Genomic DNA, 20,638 nt, shown 5'->3' on the forward strand with positions numbered 1-20,638 from the left:
GCCTGTTATAACACACACCCGACCCCGTATGACGACACATCGCAAGCTAGCACTAATCGTTTACATAGGTTATACAGGACAAGAAGTTTCTTTGAACACAACAGATTTCTGGCTTTCTCAAAGGCAGCCTCTTGTAAATTCCCCCATACCCAGTCATCTCCCTTGCGCAGTAGCACATGTAGGAGGTCTAGCAAGATGCTTAACCGGGGTAGGAAATTACCGAAAAAGTTGAGGAGTCCCAGGAACGACTGCAGCTCCATCATGTTCTGTGGTCTCGGCGTGTTCTTGATGGCCTCTGTCTTGGCGTCGGTGGGTCTGATGCCGTCTGCTGCGATTTTTCTTCCTAAGAACTCGTCCTCCGGCGCCTAAAAAACACACTTCGAGCATTTCAACCTGAGTCCCACGCGATCCAACCGACTAAGAACCTCTTCCAGATTCTTCAAGTGCTCAATGGTGTCCCGACCTGTAACCAGTATGTCGTCCTGGAAGACCACGGTGCGAGGAACCGACTTTAGCAGGCTCTCCATGTTCTGTTGGAAGATTGCCGTGGCCGACCGAATCCGAACAGGCACCTGTTATAGATGAACAGACCTTTGTGCGTGTTGATGCAGGTGAGGCCTTTTGAAGATTCCTCCAGCTCCTGCATCATGTAGGCCGAGGTCAGTTCCAACTTGGTGAATGTCTTCCCTCCAGGCAGGGTCACAAATAGGTTATCTGCCTTGGGTAGCGGGTATTGGTCCTGTAGCGAAAAATGGTTACTCGTTACTTTATAGTCCCCACAAATTCTGACCGTGCCGTCACCTTTAATCGGACTGGCCCACTCGTTGAATGGACCGGCACGATGATGCCTTCTCGTTGCATCCTGTCCAGCTCAATTTCTACTTTCTCATGCATCATATACGGTACCACCTGTGCCTTGTGGTGGATGGGTCGCGTACCGGCAACCAAATGAATCTGTACTTTTGCCCCCGAGAAGCTTCCAATACCTGGCCAAAGAACGATGGAAATCTGCTCAGAACCTGGGCCCATGATGCATCGTCGACAGAAGAAAGCGCTCGGATGTCGTCCCAGTTCCAGCGGATTTTTCCAAGCCAGCTTCTGCCAAACAATGTGGGGCTATCCCCTGGCACAATTCACAGTGGGAGTTTGTGCACTGCTCCATCATAGAAGACTTTGACTTCTGCACTGCCAATTACAGGGATCAGTTCCTTGGTGTAAGTTCTTAGCTTGGTGTGAAAGGGGCTGAGCTTGGGCCTGTGTGCCTTGTTGCACCACAGTCTGTCGAAGGTCTTTTCACTCATTATGGACTGAATCACACCTGTGTCCAGTTCCATGGATACTGGAATTCCATTCAGTTCAACTTTCAACATTATTGGTGGATATTTCGTGGTGAAGGTGTGTAACCCGGACACTTCTGCCTCCTCGGTTCAAGTCTCCAATTCAGCCTGATCCACGGTGGATCGATCTTCCTCTGCAACGTGGTGGTTTGCAGGGTTTGCAGGGTTTGCAGCTCGCCTGCACACTCGCTGGAGGTGTCCCCTTGTTCTGCAGCCATTGCACGCATAGTGCTTGAAGCGGCATTGATTGGCCTGATGATCACCTCCACAATGCCACAGCGTGTTAACTGCCTCGCGTAAAGATTGATGGCGGACTCTGGGTCATCTGAGGTCGTACAGCAGTCGGCGTGTACATTTTGCCATATATATTCCTGCTTGAAAACGATGTTACCTTGTGCACAGTACTGGCCGAAACCTCTTTAAGTGCGAAATTTGTTAGGTGTTGTCACTGGTGGACATAAATGCCTGGGCTATCGTTATGTCTTTGCTCAGATTCGGAGTTTCAACAGTCAATAGTTTGCGAAGGATAACCCCATGGCCAATGCCAAGCACAAAAAAGTCTCTCAGCATTTGTTCTAGGAATCCATCAAATTCACAATGTCCTGCGAGGCGCCTTAGTTCGGCGACATAGCTCTCCACTTCCTGGCCCTCCGACCGTTGACATGTGTAGAACCGATACCTCGCCATCAGAACGCTTTCTTTATGATTTAGGTGCTCCTGGACCAGCGTACACAACTCTTCATAGGATTTAGTTGTTGGTTTTACCGGAGCTAGAAGATTCTTCATGAGGCCATAGGTTGTTGCCCCGCAGACAGTAAGGAGGATCGCCCTTCGTTTGGCAGCATTCTCGTCCCCTTCCAGCTTGTTGGCCACGAAGTATTGGTCGAGTCTCTCCACGAAGGCCTCCCGGTTGTCCCCTTCTGAGAACTTCTCCAGGATACAAACTGTTCTTTCCATTTTTGCGCGGTTGTTCGTTATCTCGTCGCCAATTGATACACTCATAATAAAGGATGAAACTGAGTACTGTGAACAATGAGTAAGTGTAACTTTAGTTCCTTTAATAAGACTCCAGAGTGCAGGTTCCTCATGGGTGACCTGCTTATATACAGTGCTCCTAAGGGATGCTGGGATCCCTTGGGACTCCAACAGGTAGGCGGTGTGATACAGGTTGCTAATGGTTAAATACATAATAAGTTCCAACATAGTCCCACAAAGAGCAAAGCAACTTTCTGAGCATGCCTTAAAAAGAAAGAAAAATGGGGTCTTCTCTGAATTGATAAACCTAACTGCAGTCTACAGGTTTTATCAGCTTTACTCAGATGGACACAAGCAGGAGTCACAATAGATGCAAGGGAATTGAAAAATGTCAGTGCTGAGAAATGGAATACTTTTTTTCACTCTTTGCACTCAATGGTATGCTCAGATTAAGTGGGCTTGATAAAAAAGGAAAGGTTGCTTGTACTCTGCTGCAGCAATACTTAAACCCAAAGTTAGCAGAGAATCAGCTACATTATCAGTGCGACTTTTCCATTTTTCTTTGCTGTGACTTGCAGCCACTTTAGCCAACAAGATCATCCAAACTCATTTTATATGGGGCTCTTACAGGCAGGCAATAGGGCATTTTATCCCATTCACCTTAGCTGAATCCAAATGCAGGCCCTAAAGGTGAAAGGTCAGTGTATCTACTCACTGTACTCCGCAGGCATTGTTAGAATTAAACTGGACTGTCCTTTCAATCTCATTACATCAGAACGTTTGTTTTCCCCCTCATTCTTTTCACAATTGCACCATTTTCCCCCAACCAGAACAGATTGTAATTTTCAGACAAGTGCTAGAATGTTTCATCTATCTCATTGAGGCATGTCATCATCATAGGCAGTCCCTCGAAATCGAGGAAGTCTTGCTTCCACTCCAAAAGTGAGTTCTCAGGTGACTGTACAGTCCAATACGGGAATTATAGTCTCTGTCACAGAGTCGAACAGTCGTTGAAGGAAAGGGTGGGTGGGGAGTCTGGTTTGCTGCACGCTCTTTCCGCTGCCTATGATTGTCCTCCGCATGCTCTTGGCGACGAGACTCGAGATGCTCAGCGCCTTCCCGGATGCTCTTCCTCCACTGAGGGCGGTCTTGGGTCAGGGATTCCCAGGTGCCAGTGGGGATGTTGCACTTTATCAAGGAATGTAGGTAGAAGTTAGTGGAAGCGTCAACAAAATTACAAGATGCTTTCAGAAAATATGAATACAAATGTTATTATACATGACACATTTTAATGAGTATCTTTTTGCATTTTTCAATGTTTATGAGAGCTGACATGACTTGTTTTAAAATACAAAATCAAATGATCAGCTGCAGGCTGGTATGCAAAAGAGCCATCAGTACAGACTCCAATACAACACGCAGCGGGTCTCAGTTAAAAGGTGCAAAAGCGCCATTAATATTAACTTCCCATAATACATAGACTATTTTCATAATGTTTGGATAATATATTTCTTGGCTGACAGAATGTGCAAGAATCAATATATTCCATGGAATAATTGCATCATCTCAGTCTATACTTATGTTTAAATCCTTCAGTCTCCTTCGCAATCAGAAATTTATACAGTTCTGTTTTGAAGAGTTAAATGACACAGCACCAACTGGTTTTCCCTTCTAGTCCAAAAAGCTAAGGTCAATTGTATTGGCTGAGGCCAGGTAATTTAGCATAGATCAGGGATTGAATCAACCAATTTCCTGGTCTCTCGGGCTGAGTACTGCATTTATTGAGAACCTTGATATTTCTGTTTTTTAATGAAGCAGTCCTGGAGCTGGGTATTATTTGCATCACCTCTCCTGAGCTTCCTGCACTTCACACTGTTCAACAGCTGGGAAGGTGGGCAAGTGACCTCCTTGCAGGACCTTGTCTACATAATTCTCCGATGTGTGTGTGTCAAGATGCTCTTGCCTTTTCTAGGAACATTCCCCCCGATACCATGACTGCATCTAGAAATCGTGCCAGGGCCCTACAAACCACTGGTACCGAGAGTGAGACATGCCTCACTTTTAGAACTTTAATTGATACCGATACTGAGCCAGACAGACCAGAAAGGTACAATTTTTCCTCCCCAATCTGTGCTGAGCTAACTAATCTCAGCTGGTACAGCAGAAAGGGGTTCTACAATTGGCCACAGTGTCTTTGAATTTGGGAGGGGAGAATCAACTGGGGCCCAGACAACGTTACCGCAAAGCTGTGCGGCTGTCTGGAGGTCCCGTGCAGCCAGAACCGACTTTCCAAATCAGAGATTTTGCGCACGTGCAAAATTTTGAATGAGCTGTGCAGCCTGTTAAAGGGATCATGCGCCCCCCAAAAAAATTTGGGGGAAGATTGGTCCCGGATACTAGTCACTATTCAGGGACCCCTGCTGGAAACGTTTGTGTGGCCATCAGGTGAGGGTAGAATCAGGACCAGCTATAATGCCCATCGCATTAGATTAGCGTAAGACTCTCAAGTCTCACACATGAATAATAGTTATTTAGGCAAGGTACAAGAGGGTGACCACTGCCTACAGACCTTTGTCCCACTAACCAACTGCTGTCTTTATGTGTGTGTGTGTGGGGGAGGGGGGGTTGATAGTGGAGGAAAAATTTATAAATTAAATACATTGGTTATGAAAAGTTTATGTATGTAGTATAATAATTCTTTGAGATAAGCCAAGATAGTCTTGACCAAAATTCATTTGCTTTGCCTAGTCTTAATTATCAGAATGCATCCTGCCTGTTTCCCTTCATGGCTTATGAACTGAATTAATTTTTATCCCTTTTATCTGTTTGAAAGCACTACTTCTGCATTTTCCTGATATGCTGTAGCTAGATTGTCTGCTTGGCTGTTGTTCCATAACTACTCAGTTCCTTACCGTCCCCAGTGACACAACAATGCCTCTTTAAACTGCAGTTATATATCCGGTAGTGTTCTCCACTAAATTTTAATCAACATTTGCAACTAAGTTAATAAAAAAATAATATGCAGTTATTTAAGTGTGAAATACATCTTGTGCAGAAAAAAAATCATGAAGGACCTTTTTATGTTGATAATTCAAGGGTAGCAGAATATAACTGAAATCCTGCAGATGTCACATAGCATTCATTGCCTTTTTAAGTCAACCTTAATATGTACAAACCAAAGACAAGGTGACACCAGCAATAAAGCTGGACCTTTTTCATGGAATTACTTGATAGAAAAAGACTGACACTTCTTCCAGCAAATGCTGCCCCTTCTGCAATCAAGAGAGAACAAGGGCAGACGACGGTGCAGCCACCATGGCACGAGAGATGGATTGTAACTGTTATAACTAATGGCAGATAGATGAATGATTAATGAAACCAGGCTGAACCTAATAACAAAATCTACAATTCTTGCCAGAAAAAAATTACATTCCCTGTGGTTAGTTTGAAATTTCAGATCCTCTTTCACCCTCCATGTCTGCTTTTATTTTGCTTCGTAAGACACAGTAAAGATTTTAAAGACTTATTTTTCTAAAGCTGAGGTAAATCCACTGATTGCTATAAGCAGGACCACTATAATTCGAAGGCACTTCAAGGCCAATTTCTGCAGTAAGGCCAATCAAGTTATATGATATGAGACTATAGATTCTACTGTAAGTCTGTAGTTTGGGGACATCTCAATCTCAATGAAATATAGATTTTGAAATTACTGTATAAAACATTGCTAAAATGTTTGCTTGTGCTTAAAAAAATTGGACAGATTAAACTGTTTAAAAAGAGTTTATTGTGCTTAAACATTGAGTAATACTGTAATAATAATAACTTTTATTTGTATAGCGCCTTTAATGTAGTAAAACGTCCCATGGCGTTTTACAACAGTGTTACAAGACAAAACAGATAAATTTGACACGAGCCACAAAAGAAACAAATTAAGGCAGATGACCAAAAGCTTGTTTAAAGAGGTAGGTGCGTCTTAAAGGAGGAAAGAGAGGTAGTGAGGCGGAGAGGTATAGGGAGGGAGTTCCAGAGCTTAGGGCCCAAACAGCTGAAGGCACGGCCACCGATGGTTGAGCAGTTATAATGAGGGATGTTCCAGAATTTGAGGAGTGCAGACATCTGGTGGGGTTGTGAGGCGGAAAAAGATTATAGAGATAGGGAGGGGCAAGACCCTGGGGTGATTTGTAAACAAGGATGTTAATTTTGAAATCAAGGTGTTGTTTAACCGGGAGCCAATGTAGGTCAGAAAGCACAGGGTGATTGTGACTTGGTACAAGTTAGTACACGGGCTGCTGAGTTTTGGATGGCCTCAACTTTACATAGTTTAAAATGTGGGAGGCCGGCAAGGAATGAGTTGGAGTAGTCAAGTCTAGAGGTAACAAAGGCATGAATGAGGGTTTCAGCAACAGAAGAGCTGAGGCAGGGGCGGAGGCGGGCAATGTTAAGGAGGTGGAAAAAGGCGGTTTTAGTTATGCTGCAGATATGTGGCTGGAAACTCATTTCAGGGTCAAATATGACAGCTAGGTTGCGAACAGTCTTGTTCACCCTCAGATTGATGCTAGGGAGAGGGATGGAGTCAGTGGTTAGGGCCGCAGTTTGTGGCGGGGATCAAAGATAATGGCTTTGGTCTTCCCAATATTTAATTGGAGAAAATTTCTGCTCATCCAGTACTGGATGTCGGACAAGCAATCTGACAATTCAGAGACCGTTTTCATCATAGGCAGTCCCATGAAATCGAGGAAGACTTGCTTCCACTCTAAAAGTGAGTGCTCAGGTGACCGAACAGTCCAATACGGGAATTACAGTTTCTGTCACAGGTGGGGCAGACAGTCGTTGTAGGAAAGGGTGGGTCGGGAGCCTGATTTGCCGCACGCTCCTTCCGCTGCCTTGGCTTGTTTTCTGCATGTTCTCGGCGACGAGACTCGAGGTGCTCAGCGCCCTCCCGGATGCTTTTCCTCCACTTAGGGCGGTCTTTGGTCAGGGACTCCCAGGTGTCGTTGGGGATGTTGCACTTTATCAAGGAGGCTTTGAGGGTGTCCTTGAAGCATTTCCTCTGTCCACCTGGGGCTCGCTTGCCATTTAGGAGTTCCGACTAGACCGCTTGCTTTGGGAGTCTCATGTCGGGCATGCAAACAATGTGGCCCATCAAACGGAGCTGGTCGAGTGTGGTCAGTCCTTCGATGCTGGGGATGTTGGCCTGATTGAGAACACTGATGTTGGTGCGTCTGTCCTCCCAGGGGATTTGCAGGATCTTGCAGAGACATGGTTGGTGGTATTTTTCCAGTGATTTGAGGTGTCTACTGTATATGGTCCACGTCTCAGAGCCAAACAGGAGGGCGGGTATCATTACAGCTCTGTAGACCATAAGCTTGGTGCCAGATTTGAGGGCCTGATCTTCGAACACTCTCTTCCTCAGACGGCCGAAGGCTGCGCTGGCACAGTGGAGGCGGTGTTGAATCTCGTCGTTGATGTCTGCCCTTGCTGATAATAAGCCCCAGAGGTATGGGAAATGGTCCACGTTGTCCAAGCAGGACACCAAGCAGGGGTTGAGAGAAGTGGTGGAGAGGTAGAACTGTGTGTCGTCAGCGTACATGTGGAAACTGACTCCGTGTTTTCGGATGATATCTCCAAGGGGCAGCATATAGATGAGAAATAAGAGGGGGCCAAGGACAGATCCTTGGGGGACACCAGAGGTAACGATGCGGGAGTGGGAAGAGAAGCGATTGCGGGAGATTTTCTGGCTACGATTAGATCGACAAAAATGGAACCAGGCGTGTGCAGTCCCACCTAGCTGGACATTGGTGGAGAGGTGTTGGAGGAGGATGGAGTGGTCATCTGTGTCAAAGGCTGCAGACAGATCCAGAAGGACGAGTAGGGATAGTTTATCTTTGTCATACTCACTAAGGATGTCATTTGTGACTTTGATGAGAACCGTTTCGGTACTGTGGTAGGGGCAGCTGATTGGATGGTCTCAATCTTTGAGACAAAGAAGTCCATGAGCTCCTCACACGTGTTTTTGGAGGTGAATGTGGTGGAGACAGGGAAGAGGGGTTTAAGGAGACAGTTAGCAGCAGTGAATAGTAGCCGGGGCTTAATTTTGTAATCCAGAATGATCCAAAGAACTCTTGTTGTGCTTAGTCGTTTACAGTAATAGCTTCTAATTAGCACCTTGCCGTCTCACCTGTATTTTCCACCTCACCAGGTAAGACAGCTAGTTATTGCAGACCAGGGAATGGAAGGAGCAGCGTGGCGGCCTAGCTCAGTAGTCTGCGCAGTCCCCGGCCTGCGAGCACCATCGGAGCAGGCCAGGGAGCGGAAGGAGCAGCTTGGTGGCATACTATTACAGGGAGCAGCACGTGCTGGGGCAGGAGAGCAACGGCAGTGAAAAGGGATGTCATCAAGGTCGAGGTCGGTGATTGGAGCATGGGCAGGTACTACAGGAGCGGCGAGGTCTGGGCAAAGGAGCGGCGAGGTCTGGGCGAAGGAGCGGCGAGGCCGGGGCGAAGGAGCTCCGAGAGATTGTAGATGGACGTGATCGGGGCCCAGGAGAGGTGTGAGTTCGGGGCCCAGAAGAGGCGAGGCCCAGGAGCAGCACGGGCCAGCACACACTGCGATATGTGTGAGCACTAGGTCCGTGCAGCAGAGCTGGTCTCTAGTCGTCTTGTTAATCCTTGCTACTGGCTCTGTCAAGCCCGTGTGGTGCCTGGTGTGCAACGGTCACCACACGTTAAAAAAAATCCAAGCACAGGCATCTTCCACCCTTCAAGATTTAGTTCGGACCTGGAATTTTAGGTCCTTCATTGAAACACCCGTGAACTTTTTTGAAGTGGAAGCAAGTCATCCTCGATTCGAGGGACTGCCTATGATGATGATGAAGTGATATATAACCAATATTTGATGTATCAATACCAATAATTGATGTTCTGGTTCTGAATTCTGTCAGTTGACACCAATCCAGTTGACATATGAAGAAAGACTGGATCGACTAGGCTTATATTCACTGGAATTTAGAAGAATGAGAGGGGATTTCATAGAAACATATAAAATTCTGACGGGATTGGACAGGTTAGATGCAGGAAGAATGTTCCCTATGTTGCGGAAGTCCAGAACCAGGGGTCACAGTCTAAGGATAAGGGGTAAGCCATTTAGGACTGAGATGAGGAAAAACTTCTTCACTCAGAGAATTGTGAACCTGTGGAATTCTCTACCACAGAAAGTTGTTGAGGCCAGTTCATTAGATATATTCAAAAGGGAGTCAGATGAGGCCCTTACTGTAAAGTCCTGTCCCTGCAGTACAGACTCACACGAGGCACATGCTGAAGTCAAGGTCACTCAGGACCTGCACCTTTATTACACAGCTCTCGAATGCCACACTTGACTGAGACCTGTCCTTATATACCTGTCTGGGACAGGTATCCAGTGTCTCCTGCAAGTGCACCCCTGGTGGTAAGGTAAGCTTGTGGTTACAGGTCATCTCTAGTTACAGTCATGTATAGCATGGTAAGATACAGTTATGTACAGTAATGTGAGATACATGACATCACCCTCCCCCAAGGTCTTATTTTCTTTATAGGTTCAGTCTTTCAGGTGGTCTATGCTCTCGCGTGGAGCGTCTCAGTTGTGGTTCAGTTGTTTGCCTTGGTGCCTGTTTTTCTTTCGGTGTGATTGCTAGTATCTCGCCTGGGCTGTCTGTTTCGTTCAGTATGATTGTTGGTGTCTTGCCTGGGCTGTTTGTTGGGGTTGCCCTTTCCTCAGGTTGTTCCCTCTGTCTGTCCACCAGGTGTGGTGTGAGTTCCACATTGTAGTCTGCCTCTGGTTCAGCAGTGTTGTCGGTAAATCTACTTTTGACTTGCTCTACATGCCTCCGGCAGGCTTGGCCATTGTCCATTTGTACTACCAGTAGCCTGTTTCCTTCCTTGCCTGTTACTGTCCCTGCAAGCCATTTGGGACCCCTGGCATAGTCTAGCACAAACACTTTGTCCCCTATCTCATTCCACCTCCCTCTCAAATTTCGGTCATGGTACTCAGTTAGCTTACGGCGCTTTGCCTCAACGATTTCATGCATGTCTGGGAGGATTAATGAGAGCCTTGTCTTTAAGGTCCGTTTCATCAATAGTTGCGCGGGGGGAACTCCAGTCATTGAATGCGGACGAGATCTGTATGCCAGCAGCAGTCGCGACAGGCGGCCCTGCAGCGTGGGACCTTGGATTTTGAGTATGCCTTGTTTAATGATCTGCACTGCTCGCTCTGCCTGGCTGTTGGAGGCCGGCTTGAACGGTGCCGTCTTAACGTGATTTATGCCGTGGTCACTTATAAAATCTTGGAATTCTGCGCTGGTGAAGCACGGACCATTAACACTGACCAATATGTCAGGAATGCCGTGCGTTGCGAACATGGTTCCAAAGCTCTCCACAGTGGTGGAGGTGGTGCTTGAGTTTAAAATGGTGTATTCGATCCACTTTGAAAATGCATCTACAACTATGAGGAACATTTTGCCCATGAATGGGCCCGCATAGTCTACGTCACCCGCGACCACGGTGTGGTGGGCCAGGGCCAGGGGCTCAGAGGGGCCTCCCTGGGGGCATTACTGAGTTGGGCACAAATGGTGCACCGTCGGACGCAGAGCTCCAAGTCCATGTCAATGCCAGGCCACCAGACGTGGGATCTGGCTTGGGCCTTCATGAGAACAATCCCCGGGTGCTCGCGGTGGAGCTCCCGGACAAATGCCTCTCTGCCTCGCAATGGCATAACTACTCAGCTGCCCCACTTCAAGCAGTCTGCTTGTAGTGACAGCTCATGCATGCGCCTATGGAAAGGTTTAATCTCCTCGGGGCAGGCATCACGAGCCTCTGCCCAGTCACTGGTTAAGACGCATCTTTTTACTAAGGATAACGTGGGGTCGCCGGTCGTCCAGGTTCTGATTTGGCGAGCTGTCATGGGCGAACCTGTGAACTCAAAGGCATTGATTGCCATGACTATCTCACAGTACTGTTTGTCAGACCCTTCCGTGGTTGCCAGGGGTAGCCTGCTAAGCACGTCGGCACAGTTGTCTGTGCCTGGTCTGTGCCTTATGGTGTAATCCTAAGACGCCAGCATGAGTGCCCACCGTTGAATGCGCGCCAAGGCGTTGGCGTTTATTGCCTTGCTCTTGGATAGTAGGGATGTGAGGGGATTGTGGTCGGTTTCGAACGCGAACTTGGCCCCGAAAAGGTACTGATGCATCTTTTTGACACCGTGGACGCATGTGGGTGCCTCCTTCTCCACCATTCCGTACCCGCACTCCGCCCGCGAAAGTGATCTGGAGGCATAAGCTATGGGTTGTAATTTACCCGCACTATTGACAAGTTGTAAAACGCACCCGACCCCGTATGCTGACGCATCACATGTAAGAACTAGCTTTTTACCTGGATCAAAGAAAGCCAAAACACTGTTGGAACACAGAAGGTTGCGTGCCTTATTGAAGGCGTGTTCCTGGGCGTCCCCCCAAAACCAATCACACCCCTTTCTGAGTAGCATGTGGAGAGGCTCCTGCAACATGCTTAAGTTCTGCATAAAGTTTCCAAAGTAATTGAGTAGCCCGAGAAAGGCGCGCAGTTCTGAGACATTCTGGGGCCTGGGTGCCAAGCGAATTGCTTTGGTTTTGGACTCTGTTGGGCGGATTCCAACAGCGGCAATCCTTCTGCCCAAAAATTCAACCTCGGGCGCGAGAAACAGGCACTTGGATTTCTTAACTCTTAGGCCTACCCGATCCAACCGCTTTAGTATTTCCTCCAAATTGCGGAGATGGGGGTCGGTGCCCCTGCCCGTGATAAGTATGTCGTCTTGGAATACAACCGTCCCCGGGATGGACTTGAGCAGACTCTCCATGTTGCGCTGGAATATAGCAGCTGCCGACCTGATGCCAAATGGGCATCGATTGTACATGAAAAGGCCTCGATGTGTGTTGATGGTGGTGAGTAGCTTAGACTCGTCAGTCAATTCTTGCATCGTATACGCAGATGTGTGATCTAGTTTTGAAAAAAGCTTTCCTCCAGCCAATATGGCAAATAAGTCCTCCACTCTGGGCAGCGGGTATTGGTCCTGCAGGGAGACTCTGTTTATGGTAGATTTTGAGTCCCCACAGATTCATACGGGTCCATCGGTCTTCATGACGGGACGATGGGACTTGCCCAGTCGCTAAATTCCACGGGTGAGATAATGCCTTCCCGCAGAAGCCTGTCCAGTTCATTTTCAATCTTTTCCCTCATCACATATGGCACAGCTCTAGCCTTGTGATGGACCGGTCTAGCATCCTGTGTGATGTAGATTTTGACTTTAGCCCCTTTGAAGGTGCCCACACCTGGCTGAAAATGTTCAAATTAACTTAGAACTTTTGAGCAGGAGGTCCGTTCCTCTGATGACATGTCGTGAACATCATCCCATTTCCAGTTTAGTCCAGCTTCTCCCCAGCAGTGCTGGGAGATCTCCGGGGACAATCCATAGGGGAAGTCGGTTCACTATCCCTTTGCGTGTGACTGAGAGTATGGCGCTGCCAAGGTCTGGGACGATATCTTTGGTTTTGGTCCTTAGTTTGGTGTCGACCCTTGTGAGTTTTGGTCTGTCTCTTTTGTGCAGCCACAGCTGTTCAAATTGTTGAGCGCTCATGAGAGATTGACTCGCTCCCGTATCCAGCTCTATGATGACGGGTATCCCGTTGAGTAGGACCCTCATCATTATTGGAGGCATCTTGTTGTAAGAGCAGTGGCCATTGATCGTGTTGACCAGCTGTACCTCGGTGTCCCGGGCACTGTCCCCACCGTCTTCTGGTCCGCTTTCTGACCCTTCCGGTTCGTATACCAGTCGAGCTGCCGTTTTCTGCACATGCGGGCCAGATGCCCTGTATAGTCGCAGTTTCTGCAAACAGCATGCTGAAATCGACACCCCCTTGATGAGTGCCTTCCCCCACATCTCCAGCACAGACCGCTTCCATTGTTTCCAAAGGATGAGCTGCGTCTGGCTGAACTCTCTTGAGCTTCTCTCAGTTTGTAGTTGATTGCTCGCATTGTGGGTTGATGAGGTGTGAACTGCCGTTCATGTGGCTCTTGCTGGCTTCTGGCGCCACTGCCTGCTGTTGAGGGCCTGCTCTCCTGCCTTTGTCTTTGTGTGGGGGTAGCGGCTTGTTTCACGCTGTGAACCCCTTGTTTCAATGTTTCGTTAGTTGTCGTACTCGCAGTGTAGATCAACCTTGTTTCTTCTTCTCCTGCCAACAATGTCTGTGCAACCAGTGCTGCTGCCTCTAGGGTCAAGTTCTTGGTCTCTATGAGCTTTCGGAATATGCCTGCGTGGCCTATTCCTTCAATAAAAAAGTCCCTCAGTACTTCTCTCCTTAGTTCATCGGAGAACTCACATAAGCTAGCCAACCTCCGAAGTTTCGTCTGTAGTTGTAGAACCTGTGTCTGGCCATGTGTAGGCTGCTTGCTGGCTTCAGGTGTTCTCTTACCAGTGTGCTCAACTCTTCAAACGACTTGCTTGCTGGTTTCTCGGGTGCCAGCAGGTCCTTCATTAAGGCGAATGTTTTTGAGCCACAGCTGGTCACGAGATGGGCTCTTCTCTTGTCTGCCTTATTGTCGCCTAACTAGTCTTTGGTTACGAAGCTTTGCTGGAGCCTTTCTATAAAGTCCTCCCAATTATCTCCAGCATTGTATTTTTCATCTGAGCCGTTGGTCGCCATTCTGTGGATTCTGTAATCCCGTAACTTGTCGCCACTGTAAAGTCCTGTCCCTGCAGTACAGACTCACATGAGGCACATGCTGAAGTCAAGGTCACTCAGGACCTGCACCTTTATTTCACAGCTCTCGAATGCCACACTTGCCTGAGACCTGTCCTTATATATCTGTCTGGGACAGGTATCCAGTGTCTCCTGCAAGTGCACCCCTGGTGGTAAGTAAGCTTGTGGTTACAGGTCATCTCTAGTTACAGTCATGTATAGCATGGTAAGATACATTTATGTACAGTAATGTGAGATAATGACACTTACGACTAAAGGGATCAAGGGGTATGGAGAGAAAGCAGGAATGGGGTACTGAAGTTGCTGAAGGGGAGTTCTCCCAATATTTAGGATCATAGAATCATAGAAAAATTATGACACAGAAGGAGGTCATTTGGCCCATCGTGTCCGTGCCGGTCGAAAAAGAGCTACCCAGCCTATTCCCACCTTCCAGCACTAAGTCTGAAGCCCTGTAGGTCACAGCTCTTTAAGTGCACATACAGGTACTTTTTAAATGTGATGAAGATTTCTGCCTTTACCACCCGATCAGGCAGTGAATTCCAGACCACCACCACCCTCTGGATGATACTCTTTTTCCTTATCCCTCTAATCCTTCTGCCAACTACTTTAAATCTATGCCCCCTGGCTATTGACCCCACTGCTAAGGGAAATAGGTCCTTCCTATCCACTCTATCGCAGGCCCTCATAATTTTATACACCTCTATTAAATCTCCCCTCAGCCTCCTCTGTTCCAAAGAAAACAACCCCAGCCTATTCAATCTTTCCTCATAGCTAAAATTTTCCAGTCCTAGCAACGTCCTTGTAAATCTCATCTGTACCCTCTCTCGTGCAATCACATCTTTCCTGTAATGTGGTAACCAGAACTGTGTGCAGTACTCAAGCTGTGGCCTAACTAGTGTTGTATACCTCTCAACCAACATCACTAAGCAGATTATCTGGTTATTTACCTCATTGATGTTTGTGCATACATTTTCTGCCATGTCTCCTACATTAAAACAATGATTACACTTCTAATGTACCTCATTGACCGTAAAGCACTTTGGGACATCCTGAGGTCGTGAAAGCCATTATATAAATGTAAGTCTTTTATCTGAACAGTCCTCTCTCTAATTAGCCTCTGGAATCAGTCGACTATAATTAAATTAGGGATGGCCAATAAATGTTGCCCTTACCAGTGACACACACATCCCATGAATAAATAAATAATTAAAAATAATTGCTACTGAAGTGATTTCATCAACTTGATCACATCACAAAAATTGAATATACAGACTCACAAAAAAATAGGCATTTTCTCAGCGAACCAAAAGTCTCAGATACTTATAATCTGCCTCAAAATTATTTCTGTGCTTTCTACATGTTTAGTATTATGCCCATAATAAAGGATGAAACTGAGTACTGTATGCAATGAGTAAATGTGACCGTAGCTCCTTTAATCAGACTCCAGAGTGCAGGTACAGCGTGGGAGACCTGCTTATATACACTGCTCCCAAGGGATGCTGGGATCCCTTGGGACTCCAACAGGTAGGCCCTCTGGTGGTGGTGTGATACAGGTTGCCAAGGGTTAAATACATAACATTTAGTAGTTTAAAAATATATTGATTTGAACAAAATTAATCTAAATCCTTCACAATAGATAATAGGAATCTATCTTCTCTTATAGTTTGCAAAGGAATAGTTAATCCAAACACTCCACAGGCCTTAACCCATAGAAATATTGAAGTAAATTTTCCTTTCTTACTTGTAAGTCGGGCTGTGAGCTTTTGAAAACCTGACAGGAGCGTAACTGAAGCAGGGTGAATTTCTGGCCTAAATGCATTACATGGCCTGGGCTGGAACTGCCTGGGAACGAGTGGGTAGTATAGATCAGAGGAGGGAAGTATTGATCTCCAGTCCAATATTCCAACAAATATCCAGATATCATTGTTTATACATTTAATATAATAGAGCAATCCAGTTAAATAATTTAGACTTTTAATTAGTAGATTAAAAGCCGTCAGCAGGCTGAAATATTTGAAACAACCAAACAAAGTTCACTAAAACCTGTGTAGTAAACAGACATTCCAAATGTACTTGCTATAATCCTTGCAATTGTGACAACTTTTTGTTCTGATAATATAAGTGTACAACTAATTGAACATATTTTGGTGAATCATCTTTTGTCTGGGAGACAGTTTAGAAGATTAGAAGATAATGAGATATCGGGAGTGTAGTATGCCAAAGTACACTGTTCTAAAGCCATAGTTTGAAAGTTGAAGCCAAAGAATAGAAAAGACAAAGAGGGTAATTTTGACTTTCAGCGAAAGTGTTAACAAGCGACATCGGATCAGCCACCCATTAAAAATTTCTCCTGATTTTCATCTCTCGTTAACTTCATTAGAATCGAAAATCAGGTGAGATAGATATGTAATGTGCGGTTGGTCCGATATCACCCATTGTACACTATCGTCCACAGTTAAAATTACCCCAAAGTTTGGTTCTTATGCATGGTTCTAAGAGATGTGGGGGTCACAAGTGAAATGGTGTCAGTAGTCATGGATCTGTGTCTAATTTGTCAGCCAATGTCTCAGTTTTAAAACGTGTTGGACTGCTTTCTTGCTCTTTTCCATTTTGTTGCTTTAAACGTCAAATTACACACACACACACACACTCAGTTGTAGCAATGGCAGGATCAGGTCTTTCTTGAAACTTCATACTGCACAAAACCAGTATGAAAGCTCCTGAGATATACAATTCGATTCCAGTGTATGCTACTAAAACAGTGTTTCCTTACATTCCTTATATTAAATTTTGCCTTTGATGACTACATTGCATGCATACTATCAATAAATCATGGCACCTCAAAGTATACATATGAATAACAACTTAAGCTAAACAATCAGGGATTCAACTATCCTGAAATTGCTTTATTATCACAATAAAATTGAAACAGAGTTATCAAATTAACACGTTCAGATATGGCTGAATGACACTTACACATCCTACTATTTGAACTTTTAACTCAGCATGTGCTAATCTCACAGACTGCACAGAGAGCGAGGTATTCGGATAATACGGACTTTTGCTCCCACGGATCACACTTGGCAACTTTGGAGAATTTTGAAAGATAACTTGTGCAGCTTACACTTCTGAGCTTGGTCTTTATGGTTGGTGATATCTGAAGTTAGCATCTGCTGATTTTTGCTTTACTGGGAGCAAATATACTAATTTCTATCACTAGAACTCAAGTAAAAGAGATTGTTTCACTGTGTGGAAAGAAAGGTGAAGTTGTAAAATGATACTTTCCCCGTAATAAATACCTGTCATTTTAGTGTTTTATTCATTTATCACACCGTATGTGCTGAGGAAAACTTGCCAATCCCTTTAGACAATTAAATGTACAAAAATGCTTTAATGTTTTTGTTGTTTTGCAGAATATTTGAAATGATTGCATTCCTCCTGAGGTGGAAAATTATTTTGAACAACTTATTTTATAATGGTTAGGGATACATCATCAGCCCATCTTATCTCTGGGTCAAGTACAGCGACAGACATAATAGTGAACATATCACATCTGTCCTTGTATAGTGCACTGTCATGATAAAAAATGTCAGACTCTGGGTGGGAACAGACAGGAAAATGCAAGTACAATTGTCTCATTTGGCACACTGCCAAGACGGTGCAGTCAACTAGCCTTCAGTAGTCGCTCCAAGAATATTTTTTACGGTTACGTTTTTTTTAATAGAAACCATTTGTTATGTTGTTAGCAATTCTATTCGGAAAAACACTGCAATGGATGTGGCATACATCTCCTTTATTAGCATACAAATCTGTGAGATCCACAATTCCACACAACATTTACATTACACATTTACAGCCCATATATATGACCAAATCATAGGAACAAGAGGCGAGATAATAATAAAAAAAGTTAATTTTGGATTTTTGGCTGGCAGTGACTGTCAGCCACTGCTCAGAATCTCATGAAGTTTAATGGGGATTATCTGCATGACAAACACATCAGGGTAGAATTTCTATGTGCATTACCCTGATCCCCCACCTGATGGAAACCCCAGAGAAATGGCATAAATAGTGGTTTATGCCATTTCTCTGGGATTTTAGCTGATCTTTGGCCAAAGTTACAGTGAGAGATCGTGGGAACCCTCACAGATTTTACCCATAAACAAGTTCAAAGTCTACAATGGATACAGGGAAGTGTAAAGTTATAGGATTTGGCAGAGGAAAGGTTGATTTAGATAATGTGCTACATGGGAATGTACTTGAGGTATTTGAGCAGGAGAGAGATTTGGGAGTTTTAGTGGACAGGTCACTAAATCCATCAGCACAATGTTCTCACACTGTTGAAAAAGCAAATGGAATATTCAAATTCATAGCAAAGGCTATAAAATATAAATCCAGAGAGGTCACATATCCGCGGCCTATTTCCACCTTCGTAACATCACCTGTCTCCGCCCTTGCCTCAGCTCATCCGCTGCTGAAACCCTCATCCATGCCTTTGTTCCTTCTGGACTTGACTATTCCAATGCACTTCTGGCTGGCCTCCCACATTCTACCCTACGTCAGCTTGAGATAATCCAAAACCCTGTGTCCTAACTCGCACCAAATCCCATTCACCCATCAACCTTGTGCTCGCTGACCTACATTGGCTCCTGATTAAGCAACGCCTCAATTTCAAAATTCTCATCCTTGTTTTCAAATCCCACCATGGCCTCACTCCTTCCTATCTTTGTAATCTCCTCCAGGAGCCCGGCCGCCCCCCCACCCGCCTCCAACCCCAAGATATCTACGTCCTCTAATTCTGCCCTCTTGATCATCCTTGATTATAATCGCTCAACCACTTCTGTTGTCCACCTCTGGAGTTCTGCCCAAGAACCCAAAGTGTTCAAAATGAAGATTTCAATGTTTGACAACACATAAGTAAGAACTCTACATGAACATTGGCTAAAAGACCCAAGTGCCCATCCTTGTGTGTTGTTACTTAGTATAATTGGACAAGGACAAGGATGAGTGTGAAGGGTAGCTCCAGAGATGGGGATGTGATAATGTTTATTAGAGAGAGAGGGACGGATGGAGGTGCATGGTAAGTTTGTGTGAGTAAGGATGTGCAGGAGTAGGTTAGGGAAGGCAGAGTGATGGGGATGTGGTGAATAGCACAGAAGGATGAGGTTGAGTGTGGCTTTCCAGTAATCTGCTGAGAATTTAATTTTTGACAAAACTTCTTATCTGACAACTTTGGTTTTAACTGACTGTTTGCTTTCACCAATTCACCCTCATTATACCCCTCAATATAAGACTATGCCACAGCTATTTTGATTGACTCAGGTGTCAACCATGACTAATGGCATGAGAGTCTCATTGAAATGAATTTGGCAATCTTAATGAAGTTGCTGGTATGTGTCACTCCAAATTCTGCACTAAGTTGCTAATCTCACTAATGCAGGTTCAAGGACAGCCATTGAAGGGAATGGAAATATTATATTGCTGCATGAGCATGCACTAGTTCTTTGCAAAGAAATTAGACCATGCATCCAAGTCAAACTTTGACTGACTTGGGAGAAGGTGACTTTAACCCTATCTACCTGGTGGAAACCAGATGGGTAGGCAGTTAAAATGCCCTGAGTTAAAACACCTAGCTCTACCTCACTACCACTTCTCTCGACCCCTCCTCGGTCTCTAAATTGTCAGACTGCTTGTCCGACATCCAGTTCTGGATGCAGAAATTTTCTCCAATTGAATATTGGGAAGACCGAAGCCATTGTTTTCGGTCCTCACCACAAACTCCATTCCCTAGCCACTGACTCCATCCCTCTCCTCAACTTCTATCTGAGGCTGAACCAGACTGTTCACAAACTTGGTGTTGTATTTGACTCTGAAATTAGCTTTCGACTATATATCCACAGCACAAATAAGACCGCCAATTTCTACCTCCGTAACATTGCCCATCTCCGCCTTTGCATAAGAATGTAAGAACATAGGCCATTTGGCTCTTCGAGCTTGCTCCATCATTCAATAATATCATGGCTGATCTGATCTTGGCCTCAACTTCACTTCTCTGCCTGCTTCCCATAACTCTTGACTTCCTTGCCTCAGCTCATCCACTGCTGAAGCCCACATCCATGCCTTTGTTACCTCTAGACTTGACTATTCCAAAGCACTCCTGGCTGGCCTCCCACATTCTACACTATGTAAACTAGAGATGATCCAAAACTTGGTTGCCCGTGTCCTAACTCGCACCAAGTCCCGCTCACACATCACTCCTGTGCTCGCTGACCTACATTGGCTCCCGGTTAAGCAACACCTCGATTTCAAAATTCTCATCCTAGTTTTCAAATCCCTCCATGGCCTCGCCCCTCCTTATCTCTGTAATCTCTTCCAGCCCCACAACCCCACAAGATGTCTGTGTTCCTCTAATTCTGCCCTCTTGAGCATCCCTGTTTATAATCAATCAACTATTTGTGTCCATGTCTTCTGTTGCCTGGGCCCTATGCTCTGGAATTTCCTGCCTAAACCTCTCGGCCTCTCTACCTCTCTTTTTCCTCCTTTAAGACACTCCTTAAAACCT

Source organism: Pristiophorus japonicus, chromosome 12, assembly GCF_044704955.1.
Source record: "Pristiophorus japonicus isolate sPriJap1 chromosome 12, sPriJap1.hap1, whole genome shotgun sequence".
Lineage (NCBI taxonomy): Eukaryota > Metazoa > Chordata > Chondrichthyes > Pristiophoridae > Pristiophorus > Pristiophorus japonicus.